Source organism: Dendropsophus ebraccatus, chromosome 9, assembly GCF_027789765.1.
Source record: "Dendropsophus ebraccatus isolate aDenEbr1 chromosome 9, aDenEbr1.pat, whole genome shotgun sequence".
Taxonomy (NCBI): domain Eukaryota; kingdom Metazoa; phylum Chordata; class Amphibia; order Anura; family Hylidae; genus Dendropsophus; species Dendropsophus ebraccatus.
In genome coordinates, this window is record NC_091462.1 from 61,963,097 (window position 1) to 61,976,425 (window position 13,329).

A 13,329-nucleotide genomic window follows, 5' to 3' on the forward strand; every position below is an offset into this window, starting at 1 on the left:
AGCCTCCCAATAATTAGGCTAGACCCTGCATGGTGGAAGAAGACTTGGCAGTTGGCTGGGGGGAGGATGAGGATGAGCATGCTTTCCCCGGGTGGACAGTTGGATTAAGGTGAAATCCAGGCTTTGTTCATTTTTATAAACGTCAGCCTGTCAGCGGACAGGCAGGTGCGCTTATCAGTGATGATGGCACCAGCTGCACTGAAGACCCGCTTCAACAACACGCTAGCAGCAGGGCAGGCCAGCACCTCCAAGGCGTAAAGCGCCAGTTGGGGCCCACGTATCCAGCTTTGAAACCCAGTAGTTGTAGGTAGCAGAGTGATCGGGAAGGACGGTGGTATGGTCAGTAGAGTACTCCCTCACTATCTTCCTGAAGGCTTCCCCCCTACTCTGTCTAGACTGGGGACGGTTGACATAGTCTTGCTGGGGTGCCATGAAACTGTCAAAGGCCTTGGAGAGTGTTCCACTACCCCTTGACAAGCTGCCTGCTTCACCGCTCCTTTCCCCCGCTCTTTGGTCCACAGAACTACGTCCTCTGGAGCTAGTGGTGTCAGATGGGAAGTACATTTTCAGCTTCTGCACCAGGGCCTGTTGATATTGATTGACTCTCATACTGCATTCCTCGGCAGGAATGACAGTGGAAAAGTTCGGTTTCTACCAAGGGTCCAGGAGAGTAAACACCCAGTAATCTGTGTTGTCCAAAACCAGTAGTCAACATGGATGCCAGTTAAGGTTCAGCAGTAGTCTACATGGATGCCAGTTAAGGACCAGCAACAAGGATGCAAGGGCAGGCACACCAGTACTCAACATGGATGCCAGTTAAGGCCCAGCAGTAGTCAACATGGATGCCAGTTAAGGCCCAGCAGTAGTCAACATGGATGCCAGTTAAGGACCAGCAACAAGGATGCAAGGGCAGGCACACCAGTAGTAAACATGGATGCCAGTTAAGACCCAGCAGTAGTCCATATGGATGCCAGTTAAGGCCCAGCAGTAGTCAACCTGGATGCCAGTTAAGGCCCAGCAACAAGGATGCAAGGGGAGGCACACCAGTAGTCAACATGGATGCCAGTTGACTTGCGGAAATGCGCACAGATGCGGTGCACCTTGTTGAGCAAGTCAGCCACATCAAGGTAAGCTTTAAGGAACCGCAGCAACATTAGGTTGAAGACATGGGCCAGGCATGGTACATGTGTGAGGCTGCCGAGTTGCAGAGCCGCCACCAGGTTCCGCCCCTTGTCACACGCAACCAAGCTCACTGCTAATTACACACGAACTCGGGTGCTGACAGCTAACTGGCTAGACCAGCTGTCAGTGACCATCAAGGGTACACCTGATGCCTCTCGACCGGGGGCGGTGAGGTCTCGACCACAGCTAGACCAAAAAAACTAAAATAAAAACAGCTGTCTGCTTGGCGGGGGCACAACCAGTCCCACTCCTCCACAGACGTAGTGTGACGTCAGAGCATGGCAGTGAGGACACAGAGAACAATACAGTCTACTTAAGAGGCCACGGAATTTCATCAAATACACTTTTAAAGAGCCTCTAAGAGACGGCAAGTGCGGTAGCCTGTGTATTAAAAAAAGACCTGGTCAATCCTGCCTTCAAAAAGGCTACTACTACATCCAAGGCAGGAAAGAAGCTACTGGTAAAAAGCCTGATCAATCCTGCCTTCAAAACGGCTAAAACATCCTAGGAAGGTAGAAGGTGCTGTTCAGCAGTTTGAGCACCGCCTGTTGGCGCTTACCCACGGCAGTGCTGCTGCGCCTAAAACTAAAATAGCCGTATTATGGCTAAATTTTGCCTCACACCCTCATGCAGTTGTGTGTGATAGGCATCTCTTTGGAGGTAGGGACGAAGAATAACAATACAGTCTTCTTAAGAGGCCCCGAGCTAAAAAATGAAAGGACAGCAGAGAACCCCCGCAAGTTCACATCCACAGGTCATATGGTTTGAAATGAATAACACAAGGATGCTAAATTAGGATCCACCATTATCACTGTCTGTTCCTTTGAACAGTGAAAATTGCCCTTGAATTGAAGCAGATTTGATTTTAAAATTTAAATTGAAGGTTAGAAAATAAAAAAACATAAAGTGGCCATTACCGTCAAGGGCAGGCACACCAGTAGTCTACATGGGTGCCAGTTAAGGCCCAGCAACAACGAGGCAAGGGCAGGCACACCAGTAGGCTACATGGGTGCCAGTTAAGGCCCAGCAACAACGAGGCAAGGGCAGGCACACCAGTAGTCTACATGGGTGCCAGTTAAGCCCCAGCAACAACGAGGCAAGGGCAGGCACACCAGTAGTCCACATGGGTGCCAGTTAAGGCCCAGCAACAACGAGGCAAGGGCAGACACACCAGTAGTCTACATGGGTGCCAGTTAAGGCCCAGCAACAACGAGGCAAGGGCAGGCACACCAGTAGGCTACATGGGTGCCAGTTAAGGCCCAGCAACAACTAGGCAAGGGCAAGAACACCAGTAGTCTACATGGGTGCCAGTTAAGGCCCAGCAACAACGAGGCAAGGGCAGGCACACCAGTAGTCTACATGGGTGCCAGTTAAGGCCCAGCAACAACGAGGCAAGGGCAGGCACACCAGTAGTCTACATGGGTGCCAGTTAAGGCCCAGCAACAACGAGGCAAGGGCAGGCATTCCAGTAGTCTACATGGGTGCCAGTTAAGGCCCAGCTACAACGAGGCAAGGGCAGGCACACCAGTAGGCTACATGGGTGCCAGTTAAGGCCCAGCAACAACGAGGCAAGGGCAGGAACACCAGTAGTCTACATGGGTGCCAGTTAAGGCCCAGCAACAACGAGGCAAGGGCAGGCACACCAGTAGTCTACATGGGTGCCAGTTAAGGCCCAGCAACAACGAGGCAAGGGCAGGCACACCAGTAGTCTACATGGGTGCCAGTTAAGGCCCAGCAACAACGAGGCAAGGGCAGGCATTCCAGTAGTCTATATGGGTGCCAGTTAAGGCCCAGCTACAACGAGGCAAGGGCAGGCACACCAGTAGGCTACATGGGTGCCAGTTAAGGCCCAGCAACAACAAGGCAAGGGCAGGCACACCAGTTGTCTACATGGGTGCCAGTTAAGGCCCAGCAGTAGCCATTTTCAATTTGACTGTAGCAGTTGGGGTAACATTCCCTGCATAATGTAACTACTCACTTCTACCCCCGCCACCACCCTTTCGATTTTCAATTTGACTGCATTTCCTGCATAATGTAACTCACCACCTCTCCCCCCACCGCTGTTTTGATTTTGACTTTGATCCTTGAGGATCTGGCAATTGTCTCATGCATAAGGGATCATCACTTGAGGGGTAGTGTACTACAAATCCCAACAATACAGTGTAGTACCCACTAGTTTAGGGGGGGCTGTACGGTACAATCTGGTAGTGGCTGGACCTAGACACATGCTGGGATATCCCCTTACAATGAGCAGTAAAGTTTTATGCAGGTGTAATACAAATCCCAGAAATACAGTGTAGTACCCACTAGTTTAGGGGGGCTGTATGGTACAATCTGGTATTGGCCGGAACTATACACACACGCTGTGACACCCCCTTACAATGAGCAGTGAAGTTCTATGCAGGATGCACTACAAATCCCAGCTATACAGTGCAGTACACACTAGTTTAAGGGGGGCTTGACGGTGCTATCTGGTATGAGCAACAACAACTGTACACACTTTGTAACCCCAATACAATATGAGCAGTAAAGAAAGTTCGATGCGGGATGCACTAAAACTCCCACCTATATACAGTGCAGTACACCAGGACCACCAGCCCCAAATCGAAAAGGAGTACACTGAGTACTTCTTAGGGGTGTGTATGCAACACCTAATGCCCCCTGTCAGCCAGCAGACGGTCACCACAGTGTGCTGGTTAAATCGCGGTAGCAGCACTGCAACTCCCAGCCAGAAGTCTGTAGTAATAGTATTAATAAAAGCTCTTAAGCCCTGAAAAGGGCTGTTTGTTTATATTGCTATTATATACCCTGCCTACTGGAACGCTAAATCCTACACTGACACTCTCCCTGACCAGCAGCAGCTCTGTCCCTAATCTCTCACAGCATGCGGCTGAAGCGGCGCGGAGTTTTATATGGCAGGATCATCTGATCTGGACAACCAATTGCTGCTATCGACATGTATGGGTCCCACGTCATCGCAGGATGTACCAAAGAGTCTCCTGCATGTTTATTGGCTGCGAAAAAGCGCGCAAACTTACAGGAAACGGAAGATGAGATTTCCTCAAGTATCACGAGATGCTCGTCCGAGTAACGAGTACCATCGAGTACCCTAATACTCGCTCATCTCTAATTAAAAGCTATTAACTTACCAAATAAGGATTACCTGTAAGTTGGAATTTCTAGTGGATCCCACCCCAACAGTTTCATTCATTATTAGCTTAGCAAACTAGACTTCATGTTATTGTATGCATTTTCTATGACTTTGTAAAGTCAATACCGATGATATGTTAAATGTCTTTGTAGTACTGGTGTTTCTGTTTTGTTTTGTTTTTTGTAAAAATGTAAAACACATTTCAATTAAAAAAAAGTCTGTGTTTTTTTTATCTCACCACATTGTGGATGCTGCCACCTTGCCATTTTTTTTATAAGTTATTGAGTCATTGACATTTTCTGTTATTGTAAGCCCACCACTGCTGTTGGTTTTTGTTTCAAAAATTTTTTTGAGATGAGGAAATCACCATGAGATACTTCTACTTAAATGCCCTTCTTTCATTACATATTATCACTATAGCATGAACTTTTTAAATTTTTCAATAATCTCACCAGTAAGCCAAATATACCTAACTTTTGCCATTTCTTAGAGACCTGGGTGATTATTGTTATCATAGTCTGTCTAACGAACAAACAAAAAAATTACCTGCAGGCAATGGGTTTTGGGAACATAATAATGTACACTTGCTCATCTCCGTAGCGCCAGTGGCGGACATACTGCTTGTTCAGCTGGTTCAGCTGCACAGGGGCCCAGGGCAACAGAGGGCCCCAGGAGGCTCGGACTCTGAGCCTGACTGGCCCCTTCACTGCCCTGGGCCCCCAGCCATCTATGTCCCCTGGCCCCCCACCACCGCTGTAGAGGCGGCCTGGGCATTGCAGGGCCAGCTACCCAGCTCTGCCCAGCTGTCAGTTTGTCTGCGTTTGGGGGCCCAGCCAACATCTGACAGCAGGAAATGGAGTGTGTCCATGGCTGGTGAGCAGGGAGAAAGGACAGGCTGCTGGGAGAGGGGCTTCTGAGGCTGGGCGGGGGGGGGGGGGGGGGGGGGTCCCAGAGGACGGCAGGATCCAGAGCTCTGACCAGAAAACTGACCAACCAAAGTGCCTGTGTCTCCTGTTCCACTACTGGCTACTGGGGGGGGGGGGGGAGTCAACCAGCAACATCCACTGCAGCGACCAGGACCTGCACCTGCAGAGTACTACTGAGTACCTGGGGACTACTGCACCTAACATCTAGGTAATCTGTTGTATATAACATGTAACATACATTACTGCACCCAACATCTCCTAGGTAACTTGCTATATCATGTAATATACACTACTGCACCCAACATCTCCTGGATAACCTGCTGTAAATAATATGTAGTATACACTACTGCACCCAACATCTCCTGGATAACCTTTTGTATATACCATGTAATATACACTACTGCACCCAATATCTCTTGGTAACCTGCTGTATACACTACAACTCCCAGCATTTACTGATAGTCTGCAGCCCTCAGGATGTGCCTGGATTTGACATACAAATGAGTTGACAACTCAAGGGGTTCTCCCCTCAGAAACTACAACTCCCAGCATTCTCTGAGAGCTTTATAAGTGTAAGGCATTCTGAGAGTTGTAGTTATTGTTATTCCGGGAGTTGTGGTCACAGATACATCAGTACAGGATGGGACCAGGTCAGCATGTCGCTTCTGGCAGGTTCTTTATTTGGGTGCCCCCCATGATCAGTTTTACTGGTTGGCCACAGGTACCGTAGTTCCACACTGTGGCCTGCACAGACTGCAGTACAGTCCTCTAGAGGGGCCTGAAATCTGTGCTGCGAAGTAGGGCCTTCCTGAGAAACCAGGACACATGTACCTCATACCCAGGCATACATGTGTGTGGCAGAAAGGTGGAGAACTGAATAGGTTATGGGGGCCCAAACACATTTTTTGCCCAGGGGCCCTCTGCAGTCTGTGCCAGCCCCTGCATAGCGCTGCTGTCTGACAGCTGTAATTTTTTTCTGGTTTTCTAGTACGTCACGGCCCGACTTCTGCTGCTGTAACATCACAACTCGGCTGATAGATTTCCCACTTAGCCAGTCAATGACTGAATTTTCCATCAGGTTCATGACATTTTTTCTTTTTACATTACCCAGTTGGCACCAGCTTGGTGATCCCAGTGGTGTGATCCTTTTCTCAGAATGCTGCCTGGTTCCAGCGCTTAGTGCCGTCCTTTTCCCGTGCACTAGCCCAGTTTTAGGCACCGGAGTCAGGCCCCCCCCAGTGTAAAGTTATCCCTTCCCTTCTGTGATGTGCCTCTATCGGTTGTCATAGCTACCATCGGGGCTGTGCAATCCCTTCACACAGCCCCCATGGTGAACACTGATCGCAGCATCGATAGGCTTAACTTCTGGGATCCAAGTTCTGCTTGGGTTAGGGTGGGTGCCCATCACTAGGGACCTGAGCAGATAGAATGGGCACAGCTTCTATCTGAGTCACTCAAGTTTCTTTTTCACTTCCATCTGGCCAAGCCATGACTCCGACAGAGAAACATTTTAACTGGTGTGACTCTATACATTCCTCTGTGCCCCCAAATAATAGTTAATATACAATAGTAACCAGGAATTCCTACATTTACCAAACGCCTATTAGAAGTAATAAATAATAATGCCTTTATTGTGCAGGGTAATAAGTATACACACACAAGTTAGTAGTTAGGCACCTTTGTGCTGTCCCATATAGTATTAGGCCCCTTTATGCGTATCATTGGGTAGTATTGAAAATATGGTTGTGGGGTCATGCAAATTAAGTCAAAATATGGCTGTGGCATATAAGCTTAAAAATAATAATGTTTATAAGCAGGGCTCCAGACTAAAAAATTTACCTGGGAGCCATTGGCTCCTAACCTGAAAAATTTAGGCGCCAAATAGAATATTTGGTCGCCAACATTTTAAACCATGTAAAATTAATGTTATGTTAAACGGGACTTACTGTGTGCAGAGGCCACGGCAGCAGCCTCCTCCTTTAGATCCTTTCTTTTCTTAGTTTGAAAACGTTCAACATGGAAACTTGCAACTTGACAACCATATACAGTCTGACTCAGTACTTCAGCTTCACTTGGCTAGCCTTTTAATGAGGCTTACTCTTTTGAACTTGAACTTAAAGGGAACCTGTCGACCCCCGTACCGGGGTGACAGGCTCCCAACCCCCCGTTAGAACCCCCTATACTCACCTCATCTTCACCCCGCTTCTGAAGATGGTCGGGTCACGGAGATCTCAGCCGCTGCAGCCCGGCGTGCGCTGAGAGATGAGTCCAACGCTCATAGAGAATGACGGGAGAGTCCAGCACTCCGTCATTCTCTATGAGCGTTGGACTCATCTCTCAGTGTGCGCGTCAGGCTGCAGCCGCTGAGATATCCGTGACCTGACCACCTCCAGAAGCGGGACCCGGCGCGATGAGGTGAGTATAGGGGGTTCTAACGGGGGTTGGGAGCCTGTCACCCCGTCACCGGGGGAGACAGGTTCCCTTTAAAAGCTTGCAACAGTCTATACATACTGAGCTAGACTTATGACTGCAGCCATAGTGACCCCCCACAAGATGTGTATATAAATAGATATATCTCTCACCTAGTGACTAATGCAAGTGACCCCCTACAATACAGACACCTGAGGGGCCCTGATAATAATAATTGTGCATATATCTATCTCCCAGTGTCTGCAGCCAGTTTGCCCTACACTTATAGATGGCCCCCTCCCCTTATAGATGACCCCCTCTACCCCCATTATAGATGCCCCCTCCTCCCCCCCATTATAGATGCCCCCTCTCCCCCCCCCATTATAGATGCCCCCTCTTCTCCCCCCCTTATAGATACCCCCTCCCCTTATAGATGCCCCCTCTCCCCCCCCATTATAGATGCCCCCTCTTCTCCCCCCCTTATAGATACCCCCTCCCCTTATAGATGCCCCCTCTCCCCCCCATTATAGATGCCCCCTCTTCTCCCCCCCTTATAGATACCCCCTCCCCTTATAGATGGCCCCCTCTCCCCCCCTTGAAGATGGCCCCTCTTCTCCCCCCATTATAGATGCCCCCCTTCTCTTCCCCCCATTATAAAGCCCCCCCCTTTCCTCTATGCTAAGCAATATTTTAAAAAAACAAACACACAAACTCACCTGACAACCCGCTCCCTCGGCGATCCTCTTCTTCTTCGGACGCTGTCCCCGGCTGATGCGCGGCTGCCGGGGGTGTCCCGTCCTATCCCCGGCAGCGCGGCGCGTCAGTGAGCTCCCTGTACGCCGGGGCTGTGACTTCTGACACAGGAAGCGTCTCTGACGTGCGCTTCCTGTGCCGGAAGTCAGGGCCCCAGGCAGCTCACTGATGCGCCGCGCTGCCGGGGATAGGACGGGACACCCCCGGCAGCCGCGCATCAGCCGCGCATGTTAAAGAGACAGCGCGCCGCCGCCGGGGCCAGTCGCAAATGGCGCCCAGATTAATAAATCTGGGCGCCATTTGCAAAATGTCAGTCGCATTGGCGACCATTTTGGTCGCCATCTGGAGCCCTGTTTATAAGGTATACATGTGTAGTGTGTGGTCACAAGATACAGTAACATGCAGCACAGCCTATAACTGATGCACGTCCACCAGAAAACTTACCCAACAAAGGTAATCACTTATTTATAATAAACAATCAAACTCAACATCAAAATATGTGACAATCTGTGCTTTTCCCTGCGTCTCCCCTACTGTGCTGGTTCATTAGGGGAACAAAGGCTAGGATGTCCAGGTGGCCCTCAGCAGGTTAAACCAGTCAGATATGGCCAAAACACACACCAAACAAGCTATATAGCTAACAAACTATATAGCTATATGCAGGCTCGTGACAGTCAAGTTGGATAAGGGAATAATAAACTAAGCAGGTTCACAAGAGCCACTCACATGATCCCATATCGTAACAGAGAGGAGATGCTGGATATACTTTGCTGAAGCTTCCCATGGTTTGCGCCAACAGGTACTATGGCGTGCCACGTCAGGCGTCACATAGATCTTGCCCCCTTGTGTTACGGGCTGGCCCACATAGTAATGTGGTTCCAGGCTCTAATGTTGTAGTTAGGCCTCTTTGTGCAGGTCCCCCCCCCAAGTAAGTAGTATCCCCTATGTAGGCTTTCCCCTTTAAGTGGCACAGTGATCAGCAAGGAAGGGAGCCAATGGCTCTTAGCTCTGTTGATCACATGTTTGCCCGGTCCTCGGCAAATTCTGGGTTGTAATATTTTTTACTTCTTGGGGAATTGTTCTTTTAATTGTAACAGCTGGGGGCCAAAGATTCCCTATGCCTGATATAAAGGGGGGGGGGGGGGGGCAATAAACCCCATCATCCTGGCATATGTACCACAGGTACTGAGGAACGTGGAGAGAATTTTCAGGATTAGGAGAAACATGGCTACTTTCTTGCAAAATCAGCACCACCCCTGTCCCCAGGTTGTGTCTGGTATTACAATTCAGCACTGTTTACTTCAAAGGAACTGAGCACCCAAACTGAGGGTGATTGGCATAGAGTCGGGAGCCTGAGAAGCAAGAAGGTGCGCAGACAGGTTACGTATTAGCCGGCAGCTGCCAGGTTATGTGGGAAACGGCTTTACATTCTAAGAGCGAAATGAAAAATCTGCTGCAAGTATGTAAAGCCACAGAAAATGGCAGGACAGACTGAAGGGGATAGTGCTGCGGAACTCGCAGTGTGAAATCTGCTGTGGATCCTGTACGTGTGAAGGCAACCTCAGAGTGAGACTGTTTTGGGCAGAAAGTGGCGACGTAAACTTCAAATGCCTTCAGCATCCCTATTTGTCCGCTGTGCAGATGTCAAATCCATTCAATTTAATAGTGCACCAAATTAGCACCCCCATCGGTGCATCATATTTGTAATATACTGAACCGTATTATATGTTTTTATTATTTTTACTAGGCAGCATACATACAGACATACTATACTGAAAGTTTATTTAAAAAATACAAACAAAAAACTCTCTTTTACATTTTCTATGATAGGGCTTACAGGACCAAAAATGCCTGCCATGTATTAGTATGTGTCCTTCAGTAACCTCAGGTCTGACATAGGATTGTGGTGAGTGAACACAATGGCTGTCATGTTCTATACACAGTGAGTGGCAAGACAGTGCATGGCCAGCTGTGCACTGCAGCACTTGAGCCGGAGCCCTTTAGCCAGCACTCCACTCCACAGTCAGCAGCAGCAAGAATAGCAAGGCTCCTCTACAGAGAGCGTCTGGATTTAAGTCGTTTGTTCCAAGATTAGTAAATGGCCCCTTTATTGCCTTAGCCAGAAGCATGTAGAGAGGGGAGTGACAGCAGTAATCCCTGGCTGCCTTCCCAGTCATGGGCACAGGGGGATAGAGGTTGCCCCTGGTCGCCTCAGCAAGCAAAGGGTGCTTGGACCAAGCCAGCAGGGAGGGGGCACGGCTGTGACGTCACGGGGCTGGCTGAGGAGCTGCGTCTCTCCTCACACTGAGCACAGGGAGAGCTGGTGGCAGCAGCAGCAGCAGCGGATCTTCTGCAGAGCTGGGGGTAAGTGACTGACACTGGTGGGGGCTGGGCACTGTGTGAGGGGGACAGACATGGCAATGCCCAATGCTCTGAGCTCCACCCTGGTATCCACAGTATAAGTATGCAGAGGAGGAAAACTTTAGGTGAAACTCTGTAGATGTGTCTGTGTGGTAGTGTTACAGATGCGACCAGAAAGTTTTAGTGTTATTTTCCATTAGTCTCTGTGCTCTGGTGTGTGCTGGGAACGGCAAAATTCCCACCGACAGACAGCAACTTCCCTGCGTGTGGAGAGTACGAGGCACATTTACACTGCTACACACAGGGCAGGGGCACAGTTTGAGGTCACCTGCCTACCTGCTTAGTGCCACAACCAGGACAGGGGCACAGCCTGGGGTCACATCTTCTGCCCTACCTGCTTAGTGCCACAACCAGGACCGGGACACAGCCTGGGGTCACATCTTCTGCCCTACCTGCTTAGTGCCACAACCAGGACAGGAATACAGCCTGGGGTCACATCTTCTGCCCTACCTGCTTAGTGCCACAACCAGGACAGGGACACAGCCTGCGGTCACATCTTCTGCCCTACCTGCTTAGTGCCACAACCAGGACAGGGGCACAGCCTGGGGTCACATCTTCTGCCCTACCTGCTTAGTGCCACAACCAGGACAGGAATACAGCCTGGGGTCACATCTTCTGCCCTACCTGCTTAGTGCCACAACCAGGACAGGAATACAGCCTGGGGTCACATCTTCTGCCCTACCTGCTTAGTGCCACAACCAGGACAGGGACACAGCCTGCGGTCACATCTTCTGCCCTACCTGCTTAGTGCCACAACCAGGACAGGGGCACAGCCTGGGGTCACATCTTCTGCCCTACCTGCTTAGTGCCACAACCAGGACAGGGGCACAGCCTGGGGTCACATCTTCTGCCCTACCTGCTTAGTGCCACAACTAGGACAGGGCACAGCCTGGGGTCACATCTTCTGCCCTACCTGCTTAGTGCCACAACCAGGACAGGGGCAGAGCCTGGGGTCACATCTTCTGCCATACCTGCTTAGTGCCACAACCAGGACAGGGCACAGCCTGGGGTCACATCTTCTGCCCTACCTGCTTAGTGCCACAACCAGGAGAGAGACACAGCCTGGGGTCACATCTTCTGCCCTACCTGCTTAGTGCCACAACCAGGACAGGGGCACAGCCTGGGGTCACATCTTCTGCCATACCTGCTTAGTGCCACATCCAGGACCGGGACACAGCCTGGGGTCACATCTTCTGCCATACCTGCTTAGTGCCACAACCAGGACAGGGACACAGCCTGGGGTCACATCTTCTGCCATACCTGCTTAGTGCCACAACCAGGACAGGGGCACAGCCTGCGGTCACATCTTTTGCCATACCTGCCTACTGCCACAACCAGGACAGGGACACAGCCTGGGGTCACATCTTCTGCCCTACCTGCCTACTGCCACAACCAGGACAGGGACACAGCCTGGGGTCACATCTTCTGCCCTACCTGCTTAGTGCCACAACCAGGACAGGGCACAGCCTGGGGTCACATCTTCTGCCATACCTGCTTAGTGCCACAACCAGGACAGGGACACAGCCTGGGGTCACATCTTCTGCCCTACCTGCTTAGTGCCACAACCAGGACAGGGGCACAGCCTGGGGTCACATCTTCTGCCCTACCTGCTTAGTGCCACAATCAGGACAGGGGCACAGCCTGGGGTCACATCTTCTGCCCTACCTGCTTAGTGCCACAACCAGGACAGGAATACAGCCTGGGGTCATATGTTCTGCCCTACCTGCTTAGTGCCACAACCAGGACAGGGGCACAGCCTGGGGTCACATCTTCTGCCCTACCTGCTTAGTGCCACAACCAGGACAGGGGCACAGCCTGGGGTCACATCTTCTGCCCTACCTGCTTAGTGCCACAACCAGGACAGGAATACAGCCTGGGGTCATATGTTCTGCCCTACCTGCTTAGTGCCACAACCAGGACAGGGGCACAGCCTGGGGTCACATCTTCTGCCCTACCTGCTTAGTGCCACAACCAGGACAGGGGCAGAGCCTGGGGTCACATCTTCTGCCATACCTGCTTAGTGCCACAACCAGGACAGGAATACAGCCTGGGGTCATATGTTCTGCCCTACCTGCTTAGTGCCACAACCAGGACAGGGGCACAGCCTGGGGTCACATCTTCTGCCCTACCTGCTTAGTGCCACAACCAGGACAGGGGCACAGCCTGGGGTCACATCTTCTGCCCTACCTGCTTAGTGCCACAACCAGGACAGGGCACAGCCTGGGGTCACATCTTCTGCCCTACCTGCTTAGTGCCACAACCAGGACAGGGGCACAGCCTGGGGTCAACTCTTTACCTTCTCAGTACCACAGACAGGACAGGGGCACAGTCTAGGGTCACCTGTTTACCTGCCTAGTGCCACACACACTACAGGAGCAGGGGCACAACCCTCCTAAGAACTCTGAGCCCTGCTCCCTCCAGTCCTCCCTTATGTTAGCCTGTGGCTGCAGTCTCTTGTGGTCCTGCGTGAGATACTTGGCTGTTTGA

At 50.8% G+C, this 13,329-nt stretch overlaps 1 protein-coding gene across 3 annotated transcripts in view; it reads left to right on the plus strand.

The window, feature by feature from the left end:
- The first annotated feature begins 10,698 nt into the window (after positions 1–10,698).
- Positions 10,699–13,329, plus strand: part of GULP1 (GULP PTB domain containing engulfment adaptor 1) — a 378,289-nt gene continuing 375,658 nt past the window's right edge. For all 3 annotated transcript variants that reach the window (XM_069983509.1, XM_069983513.1, XM_069983510.1), the window contains exon 1: positions 10,699–10,785. The gene's annotated coding sequence lies outside the window, so the exon portion shown is untranslated. The remainder of the gene's footprint in view (positions 10,786–13,329) is intronic.